Here is an 11,623-nt window from a genome sequence, read left to right on the forward strand (position 1 = left end):
GAACACCTGTGAACTGTTGAGTTTAATTGGGTTACAGCTGGCTCTGACTGTGCTTAGAGGTTGGGAGAAGCATGTGTGAGGTGCTTAACAACTGATTTGCAATGTATTTATGGCATGATGCTTTGATTGTTTCTAGCCATGCCCTCTCTTCCTAGCTTCCACTGTCACAGTAGCAGATTAGAGCCTGCACAACAGAGTAACAGTAACTTAACTTGTATATGTATTCCCCAGTGTTTGCAAAATAAGGAGCAAATAAAGAGACTAATTCGTATTAGCTTGAAATTTAAAGCAGGTTGGGTAAAAAGCCTTTACAGGTGGCTCTAGTAGGGCAAGAACAGGAAATGAACTACTTTTCCCAGTCTGAGAATTGTAACCTGCAATAATAGTGATTAAGGTACAGAGTAACATCTTTCAGTTTCTGCCCTGGGACAGGACAGATACATAGTTCAGATCCTAGAATCAGCATACAACAGGGAATGAACGTAACTTCAGTGTCTGTCTGGGACTGTCCTCACTCATAGTCCAGGGAGGAGTCCAATCCTGCAGAAGCTGTGAATCAGACTTGCTCTCTTAACTTCAAACTCTACCCAGCGTCATGATTCCCCCATCCATCAAACTTTTTTTTTTTTTAATGTGTTTCTGTATGCACAACTCTCTAGATGTGTAACAGATGATGTCAACCATGCAGTCCAAACCCAGGAGGATTTACTAATGTAGTTCTGAAGCAGATACCTTCTATGCTTACTCATAGTTCACTTAAATTTGCAAATACTTTTACATGTACTCTTAATGCTAGAATAATGGTGTGAAAGAATCAGTGCTATACAGGATGTCAGATTAGATAACCATCCTGGGCTTTTTTGGTGTTAAAAATCAATAGAATACTAAGAAAATGTCAGCCAGAGGCTTTCAATGCATTAGTTATATCAAAAGAGTTAAGATAATTGATATAGAAAGTCAGTAATAAAGGAATGTCTTCAGAGAATGCTGAGAGGATATGAACTATACATCATAGCCTTCAAAACCCCAATCATCTTGTTTCTTGGCCAGAAATCTGAGTAATGATAGGATGAAATAAGAAGTATTGGATTCCAGCAGAGATATACAAAATACCTTTTACTCCTTATAACAATGAAAGATTTCATAATGAGCTGCTTAGCTAATTGTGCAATGACAGATAAAAGGAATTTCTGAAATGGGCAGGCCCTGTGAGACCTTTAGGAAGGAGGTTGACACATTGTCTGCTATAGTTTCAGTTTCTAAAATGGAACATCCTACCTACAGCAGTCTTTCAAGTACAAGTCCATTTTCACAATCAAGTTTAAAATTGAAAAATAAAGTGGCCCTCCCAACCACTAGATGAACACATAACATAACTGGAGTTTCAGTACAGGCAGGAGACAGCACTTACTTAATCTATTTCTGTATGAAAGTAGGAATAAATCCTCACTTTGTCTTTTATTTTCCCTCTGATTTGCTTGCATTATTTTCAGGTTTTCTCTCTAAAAGTTTTTAACTGTCTTTACCACATAATGCGGTCAAATAGCCATACCTCATACCTAGACCTTGATCATTAGGAGTTAAATTATCCATTAATGGGCTTACAGATCATCTAAATAAGGAATTCAGCACACTCAGCAGACAAATCCTAAGCAAGCCAATATACAGATAGTTGTCTACTTCTGAAGTCATGGATAATCCTGAAAACTCACTTATGAAAGTAAAAAATCTAACACCTGTAAAGACTGTGTATCTGTGTTAACTGTCTCTTTGGACAACCTTAAGAATATTTAGGTTCAGTTGCAGAATAAATTCAGTGTTGGAACACTAGTGTCATTTCACTAAAAACAAGGCCATATTGTCTTGTTTTCATCAGGCTTATTTTTACCAAAGCTATAAGACTGATATCCACCAAAGCTACCACATTCTCAGGCAATTATTTGTGACCCAGCCATGACTGATCCCTGGCTGGCACACTGTACTTGAAGTTATCCCTAATTAATCCCTGAAATCTTCATAACTGCTTGTGTCTTCACTGTTGTCCTTCCGACAGAAGTTAGGGACATTGAAATCTCCCAGGAACAAGAATCTGTGATGTAAAAGCTTCCTCATGTTGTTTAAAGAAGGCTTTTGGTTTTCCCAATCAATTCTCAACCAAACTGTCATCTGTTCCAAAGGCAATCTTTTTGTTGCCACATAGGTATCATTCTTTTCTTCCTTGCCTGTTTTTTGTTTTGTTTCTGAAGAGCTCATATTAATACATCAAACATTTGCACAAGACATCCCACATTTCAGTAATATGAACAGTATCAGATCTCAGACACCACTTGTAGAGCTCTGGCTCTTCCTTCTTTTTGCTGTATAAACATTTGTGGCAAACTCTTTGGGTTCTTTATACCCAGTTTTGTCATTCTTGAGGTTTTTGTTGCTTCAACCTCTCTCAATCCTCTACTTCTCACTACAGCCGGAGTACCTCACATTTGTGTCTAAACCTCACCTCTCTCAGCTGAGCATCCTGTTGGCAAACATCACCTTGCTCTGCTTTATTGTGTGGATCCTATCTTGTCAACCAACCTCATTCCTCAAAGATGGTGCTGTGTGACATATCACCTCTGTTCCAACACAGCCACAGTTTTCTGAGAGAGACGTCTCCTGCAGCACGCTCATGCTTCCATGGAGAGGAATGGATGAGCCCAGCCCTGCAAGGGGAAAGGAAAGGACATAACATTAGCGTCTCTCAGAACTTAAGTAGGTTTTCATATGTAACATAACTTTCTGTATCTAGAGATAGAGTGTCTAATTACCATTAGGCTGTGCATATAAAAGTTGTGAAAAGTTGATACTTTTGCTTGGCCACTTCTTCCCTTTGAGAAAGAAACAGAAAATACAAGACTATTGTGTTTATTCTTAAGAGAAGTTATATATGGTTGCTTTTTCTACTACAAAAAATCTGACAGATTTTTCTTCCATGTTACTAGTATGATCAATAAATAATACAATAATTAATAATCATAATAATTGCAGGCTATGTATACATATATATTTCTTAGCATGTGTGAATGCATTCTCACAGTATTACAAATAACTTTCATCCTAAATAAATCATCCATTTCATTTGGGTAAATGTTGCACTTTGCAATTTTAACATACATTCCAAACATCTGGGCTGATTTCCTGATGTTTATTCAAATGCAACCAGAAGCAAATTCAGCCCAGAAGTCATACAGTGTTAAGACTGTAGATCCTATGAGACAACAAAGAAGTAGAGTGCCCTCACTTCTGCTGAGCAACAAGCTTCATGAATTTTCTACACCTCTCTTCCAGGACGGAAGTGCATTTTTGTGTGTGTGAATGTACTTAGATAAAGACAACAGGTTCTATAAGTACTTATGTAATACAAAAGCTATATTGTGGTGATAAAACTCAGAGACTAATGAATTTTTTAAAGAGGCAACTTTTAAAATGAGAATAATGCTCAAGTAAATCACCAAGGCAGAAACCTCATAAAGTGAGGAAACGACACTTAGTTAATATCTTACTGCTCATACTAAAAGTTGAAAATCAAGTTTTTACTATAATGATATTACCAGAGAATCACAGGTTCTCATCACAGGATGAAGTAGGAAGAAATAATGAGTAGATACATCTAAGTATTCTTAAACTTTAAAACTGCAGTCTCATTGAGTGCAGTTCACCCTGCATATTAACACATGATAACTTAGCTAAGCAATGCATGCCATAAACAACGCAAAAATCACATTCAAATCATGGCACAAATAGAAAATGTTTCTTTTATCTTGCCAGGCAAGGGAGAAGAAAAGCAATTTGGTCTGCAGACTGTATGGAGGTGCCTGTTGATAGTAGGTACAGTTTAGATGAAGAAATTAGACTACCCTTCAGACAAAAAAAAACAAAAACAAAAACCAGATGAATATGATCCATCAGAGCATCCCATGCCTTTTTAAAAAGGCTGTCAGCTTTGTTTACATGCATAGCTCTAGTTTTAGGCAAAGTGGTAATGGGAATTTCTTCATGCATTTTTCTTAAGAGATGCAGGACATAATCACAACATTTCTTAATATTAGGAGGAATTTAGTTCAACTTTCTCCCATGAAAAGGGGTCTATATATTAATGAAACATTACTGCAAAGCAGAAACAATTTGGTGAAAAAAAAAAAAAACAAAAAAAACCCACAAAAACCTAGCAACAAAACAAAGCAACCCACATCATTTACAGAGAAAATAACAGATAGTGACATTAATTGCTAGGCTCTGTTCTGCCTATTAAAAGTTGAATGAGGCAGCTTGAAGGATGATTTTATAACGATGCACATGGGATTTTTGGTGGTAGGTCTGTTATTAATATACCCAGGATCTTGGCCTCATTTGGTCTGAACCTTTGGAATACATAACGTGCTGTCCCAGGTCTGGACATATTACAATGAAATTTTCAGTTGCAAATGCCAAAAGTATATGGAAAACGTTAGGATTGATATAATAGACAAATAGTTCATCCTCCTTTGATTTGAGGATGAGAAATAGTTTGCTGTTTTAACTACAAAGTGAAGATTGTGAGTACACTGACAGTGCACTGATATAACATCTGAATACTCTGATGAACATCCATTGTTTATTTATGATAAATAAATAATTTCTGGTTTGCATTTGTTGTTTGTTTCTCTTGTCCTGTACTTTGAATGCAAGGTCTTAGAGACATAGTTAATTGAATATGATAGGAAGGGATTGAAATTAATAACCCAGGGGGATTTTTGCAGTCCTATGCTCCTGCTTTGATAGTATACAGGGCAATTTTCAGCTTTTGCTTTATAGCCTACTGATTTAAGCCTTCTGAGAAATAGCAAGATTTACAATATTTCCATCCTCTAAGTCATACGCAATATGAAAAAGCTAAAAGCCAAGGGGAAGGGAGGTGACATAAGCAAGATAATGGTCTAGTTTTAGTAGAATTATAATGAATTACTGAAGTCTAAGTGCCCTTCACCCATATCCTATTGAGGTCATTTACAGTCAGCTTAAAACTAAACTGGAAACACTAATTCTGTCTGAAAATAGTGGTTTTCCTCCACTGTAGTAAACAGAATCCACATCAGCCTAATAGGTAGATTGACTCACAACAAATATTATGAAGGAAGGGTTGCATTCAAAGTATTATAAAGCCATTTAGAAGTAAAAAAAAAAAAAATAAAACCTAGGACAAACACATATGAGCAGTGTATTTAAAACAGCAAAGTATTTTTTTTTTTTGTATGAGGTGTAATTAAATTGCATGCTTAGGTGATAATAGTGTTTTGACATTGACAGCATTCCGTGTGAAAATAATTTTACCTTGTAGAATGGCAAGAGAAATGCTGATTATCAGGAAGTTTATGAGTAATAATATGAGGCTTTGTTGGCTACATGTTTTATTTCCCATCTAAAATGCTTTTCTAGATATGTTTTTTTTTTTTTTTTTTTTTTTTTTTAAATGTAATGAGTTGTGGGTGAGTAAAGAAAAACATTGCTCTGGAATTCTGTTTGTAATGTATTTCTTCACTTTTTCCACAGTTTTACATCAGCTGTTTTAAGTCTGTCTTGCACAACTGGACCTCTTTACACTGCAGGAACATGGAGTGTAAAGTGATCCCTTAGCCAAGTTAATGATCCTGATACTGATTTACCAGTACTCTTCCTCCCTGAAAGAATATCTTTAATGCTGTATCCTTCATATTGGAATTGTTATATGCCAATAAAAGATCTTTTTATTCAGACTACAGTTAATTTCAATAGAAGTGAAACAAACCAAAGCAGCAACACAGGCCTAAGCTTGGAGTAAGAGAAGCTTGTACTAACATCCTTGAAGTTTTTAGCCAAGTATCCAACACCTTATCTTCACAATCTTGGTGGTCACATACATAGAAGCCCTGTTTCTAGGTTTCTTGCAGCTATGTTCTACTAACTGTACTTAAAGAAACAGATCTAAATAATACATCTGAAAAAAACGTGTCTAAAACTTGAGCACGGAGGACTCGTGTAGAGGAAAATAAGTTCGGAGTTCCTAATATCATGAGGGATTTCCTGCATGTGCTGTCAGCTCTACAACAGGTGCAGTGGAATTATTCTTAAGTTAAAAAAGACACCTATCCACAATTTATACTGCTAATGCTTTCTGCCTGCAGTTTTTTTTCTTTCTTATGTCGTAGTGAAATTACTTGGATACAGAATATTATACTTGAAGGTCATTCCTAAGTGCATGATGCTACATGAAAATGAACTAATGAAAAATGCAAATTTGCCCTCGCCTTATCACACAGAAGAGATTCAGTGAGGAAAAAAAAATAAAGTAATGTGAATTACGTTTTGACAGCTTACCCTCAACAAGTTTGCAAGTGCAGTTCCTCAGACAAATATTGCTGTTTACTCCCCTTAGACCAATAAATCCCAGCAGGTAGTTCCAATGAATGGGAATTCAGCTTCATCTCCCAGAGCCAGTTTCCTCCTTTACTCCAGATTCCCTTGATGTGTCTGAGGCATACCTTGCTACAATCTCCATGCAAACACTACTGCATATGAATACGGAGGAATAAATCCAGGTATCCTAGTTCTCCCACAGATCCTGTGCTGTATGACCAGACTCATGGCAATAGTGGCAAAGAAAAGTACAGTCCAGGGTGATTGTAAGGATTACAAGTTTCTGTTGGCTGAATAGATATCTGCAGTTAAAAGACCAAAATAATGCATTCAAGAAAATCTAAGGAAATATTTCAGATTCAGCATTTAATGATTATATTCAGCAGTTTGGGAGTTAACAAAAACATTGTTGGAAACATGGACTTTCATTTGAATTGCGATTAGTACTTCCTAGATTTCCTCATTAATATCACTGAGTCTAATTAGTTCAATTACCACCTACAGTTGCTAATTTCATTTTGGTAACATCCAAGTACCTATCCACTGTTAAGCATCAACTGCAACAACCTGAAGGCTTCCCTGTTGTGCACACCAAGTTCAGGTGTATACAAGAATGTATAAGAGATATAGTGCTATATATAAATAAATGATAGCAGGTATATGTATATTTCAAGAGAAGCTGGCCTCAGTTCTACTCTGTGAATAAGTGAAATGTTGGAAGTGTGTAGCATGTGCCATATATTATCATAGAATCACAGAATCGCCAAGGTTGGAAGAGACCCACAGGATCACCCAGTCCAACAATCTGCTGATCACCAATAGCTCTCACTAAACCATGGCCCTCATCACGACATTCAAACATTCATTGAACACCTCCAAGGTCAGTGACTCCAGCACCTCCCTGGGCAGCCCATTCCAGTGCCTTCTCTTTCAGAGAAGTAGGATTTCCTAACATCCAGCCTGAATCTTCCCTGGCGCAGCTTGAAGCCATTCACTTTGAGAATCATAATCATAGAACCATATAATTGTTAAGGTTGGAAAAGCCCTCTAAGATCATCTGCTCCAACTGTCAACCTATCCTCACCATATCCACTGACTGCCCCTTAGTGCCACATCTACCCTCTTCTTGAACACCTCCAGGGATGGGGACTCTACCATCTCCCTGTACAGCCTGTGCCAATGCCTGACCACACTTTGGGAGAAGAAATGCTTCCTAATATCTAACCTGAAGCTTCCCTAGTGCAACATAAAGCCATTACTTCTTGTCCTATTTCTACTTACCTGGGAAAATCCTATATGAGTTTCTGTTATAGTAAATACAAACTGTTATTCAACATGATATTTTTTCCTCCAAGTATAGCATACAAAACTGACTTGTTTACACAAATAGGCATTAAAGGCAGCAACAGTACAAGTCAGCTTCTTGTTTTGAAACGAGAGTGAACTGAAGTATACAAAAGGAAATTCTTTGAAGTCTCTCTCAACTCCTGTAAAAGATTAATTTGCAAATAAGTTCTAGAGTTTTTGCTTATTATTCCATCAGGCATTACAAATTAACAGCAAGATCACAATAAGAAAGGTTCCTTGTATTAATGGAAAAATGAGAGACATGCTCTGAAGTTTACATTCAGCAGCAGCCAAGATAAAAGTACAAATATAGAACAAAACTCAGAGATGGAAGCCTCAGATTAAAAATAAAGACAGTGTGCTTTTTCATTTCATAGTAAAGCCCTACTGAATAAGAGCTTTAACTTACAGCTAGAGAGTGTGGAAAGAAAAAATCTAAAATCACAGCTTTAAGCACTCTTTCATATCAATATACACACAATATTTATATGTGTTTCTTACATAAGTGTTTCCAAGTTTATAAAAAAACTGTAATCTTTCCCCTTTTCAGTAAAAGCTATTTAAGCTTACATAATGTTTAAAGTGGAGTCAGGTGCATTTCACACACAGTACAGAAGTTCTGTGAAGGCAAAAACTTCAAATGAATCAGCACTTCAGACAATCACTCTCCAATTCACTTTCATATCTTAGAACAGAGGTATTTTTCTCATTAAAGTGAAAGAATCAATTTGCCTGTGGCTAGTGGCAAGCATGAAAAGAAAGAGGTACTGGTAGACATGATCTGAGAAGCAGAGAGTGGGAAGCGAACCCATCACTCTTGGACATGCCCGTAACTTCCCAGGGAATAGAGTCATGGGAGAACTAGGTAGGAATGCAAAGAACTAATCCTCAGTACAAAAAGCACCATAATTGCTTAAATGTTAAGTGAATTGTCACTTTTGATACATGCAGGCAAGTTCTCAGAGATATCTTGAGATTCAAAACATTTAACTTTTGAATTTTAAGATCCAAGCATCCTCAACCTCCTGCAAAGCCAGACAAGCTTCAGACTCAATTTCTCAAAGCATAACATTGTTTTATGACTCAGTTTAATAGATTTAAATTAGTTACCCATGTTTTATCTGTGCCAGCTTCCACCAATTTCTATTCATGTAAGTTCTGTGCTGCGAATTGTAGCTGTCCCATTCACAATCCAAACCTTCCTGCAAGCAATGATGAGTAACTATTTAACATCTCATTTCTTCTCAGAATTTTTCCTTGTTTCTTCTCAGCAAAGCTGAACACACTCACTTCCCTTGATACCATTAAAATAGCTTAACACAGGAAATATTAGGCTCTGATATTTTTATATTTTCTGAATTGAAAGGGAGATCTTTCTCTGGGTTTATTTATTTCATTGTTTACTGAATACAGCACGCTGTACTCAGAAATTCCAGAAGGATATAACAATCTGCCTCTGCTTTAATGTTTGACCTCATCATCTCCATTGAATTACAGGAAATTTCCAGACTCAGTACATTGAATTGCAAACCTGTGGAATCATAGAATTGCTCAGATGGGAAAAGACTTAAAGATCAAGTCCAGCTGCAACCTAACCATACTACCCTAACTCTAACAACCCTCAACTAAATCATGTCCCTGAGCGCCACATCCAAATGGGTTTTTAAACACATTCAGGGATGGTGACTCAACAACTTCCCTGGGGAGCCTATTCCAGTGCTTAACAATCCTTTCTGTAAAGTTTTTCCTGATACCAAACCTAACCTTACCCTGGCACAACTTAAGGCTATTTTCCCTTGTCCTATGACATGGAACACACCAAAATGTTTAACTTCAGGGCTCTTTTCCTGACCCTTCAGATCTTTCAGTATATGAAAGATGACTTGATCTCACCAAGCCTAGATGCCAAAATGAGTTTAACAAAATTAATGTTTATGTTCTAGAAGACATCAAGTTCGCTAGATGGCTTTGAACAGGAATCAGTGTGGATTCTCAGCCTAATACAATATTATATGTAGGGGCACAGACTTGTTTGAAGAAATCTGTTCCTTGCAGATTTCAATTATTTACTCCTAATTGACATGAGAATAAGCGATATATGAATATGCATCTCAAAAAGATACTAAATACTGCAGAGTGCATCTTCTCCTCCTGGAACTTTCATTTCCTGGTGTTGCTTGGTTAAAATTTCAGGGTTTTTTTTGTTTGGTGTTTTTTTTTTTTTGTTTGTTTGTTTTTTTTTGTTTTTTTTTTTTGCATTTGTTTCCTGAATTCAGTCCAAGAAGAGATCACTTTGATCAGATGCAGAATGCAAGCCTTTGTTGGGATGCACTGTTATGCTTCTTATTCCTTACATATTTGCCAGTATATTTTATTTCTATGTTTATAGCTTTCTAACTTCTAATTTCAGAATACATCAGAATTATTGTACATTAACCCTTTCCTGGTGCTGAGAGACATGCAAATCTCATAAATCTTAGACAAGCTGCCAAACAGCTCACGAGTTTCAGGTACATAAGTTCAAAATCTCATAGATTTCTAAATAAATTTAAAAAAAAAAAAAAAAAGACAAACATTCTGAAAAATAAGTTCTTATGTTTAAGCTTTCTGAAGACACTCATTGCAAAAGTTAAGTGACCTGCAAACATTATTTACTTTTGAGAATTGTGTCACTACCTAGCACTCACTCCTGTCTTCTTTACAGATTTCTGTACAAATCTCACTAAAAGCAGAATTGAAGCTCTTAGTGGGTCTGTTGCACAGGTCCATTGCAAACTGTATAATTTGTGCCAAACAGACCTGCTAAGAGCTAGCACAATTGCATGACACTCCAGCCAACCTGAGTGCTGCATTAACTGAGGAATACAGTGACAGAGATACTGCAGTCTGCCAGGGGAAATCATGGTGAGGCATGGAATAATATGCGTAAGTTTAAAAAGATATTTTTGAAAGTGGTCAGGAATGCACTTAGGAAGAAGGAAAAGAAAAAATAATCTTTTTCTTTCCTGACATTTTTTTTTTCCTAATCCTACAGGATTGTGGCTCCAAGGGACATGCTCTAGTGATGGAATGATGGTTGAACTAGATAATCTTAGACATTTTTTCCAGCCTTAATGATTGTATAATTTTATGATTCAGAAAAACACATAATTTTGTTTCTGCAATAACATTGTTAATGTTGTATACAAATTCTTACTACTTAGAGTTTTTTTTTCCCCTTTTCTTTCTTTTCCTTTTCCCCCCCTTTCCAGTAGAGAAAGACTGAATAATCATATACACCAAGACATAAAAAAAAACCTGGTCAAACACCACATACCTGCTTTCTTTGTAGCATTAAATTATTTTTTCCATTCTGGACTTATCTGATCCTCTAAAAACAGGGTAGTTTCGTTTTAAATATGGTAATTTAACTTAAAAGTATGAAATAAAAGTGTGAAAATTAATTTTTTTCTTCAGGATTGGAGGATTATTGTTATTATGGCACTAAATCTCAGTGTTAAGTGATAACTCTGGTAAATGGTATCTGATATAAAGAGAACTCTGTTTTACAGAATACATTACTCATATGTACCCCCTTTAAAATCATATGGCACATAACCAGGAAGTCTTAGGTCACTAAAGAGCCACTCTTTGAGATGATATGTCATCACACCCATTGCTATATTTGCAATGAATGATTTCATTAAAGGGGAGCATTAGACAATTCAACATCTGGATCTGATTTAATCATAATTCCTAATTTTTACAGCTCTCTATCTTCAGCTCTGGGACTGCTGAGGCACCCTCAGTTAAATATCTATTGCTGTTCGGTATTCTGCAAATGTTTTATAAGTAGATTTTAAATTTTTAAAATGCAGAGCTATGTAAG

The 11,623-nt window shown here is 36.2% G+C and overlaps 1 long non-coding RNA gene across 1 annotated transcript; it reads right to left on the reverse strand.

The window, feature by feature from the left end:
• Window positions 1-1,222: 1,222 nt before the first annotated feature.
• Window positions 1,223-7,889, reverse strand: LOC125692085 (uncharacterized). Its single transcript, XR_007376443.1, has 3 exons — window positions 7,690-7,889; window positions 6,370-6,710; window positions 1,223-2,699 (listed from the first exon to the last, which is right to left on the reverse strand). It is a non-coding gene; the product is annotated as an uncharacterized LOC125692085 (long non-coding RNA).
• Window positions 7,890-11,623: the final 3,734 nt, after the last annotated feature.

The sequence above is a fragment of the Lagopus muta genome, chromosome 4 (assembly GCF_023343835.1).
Source record: "Lagopus muta isolate bLagMut1 chromosome 4, bLagMut1 primary, whole genome shotgun sequence".
NCBI classification, from domain to species: Eukaryota; Metazoa; Chordata; class Aves; order Galliformes; family Phasianidae; genus Lagopus; species Lagopus muta.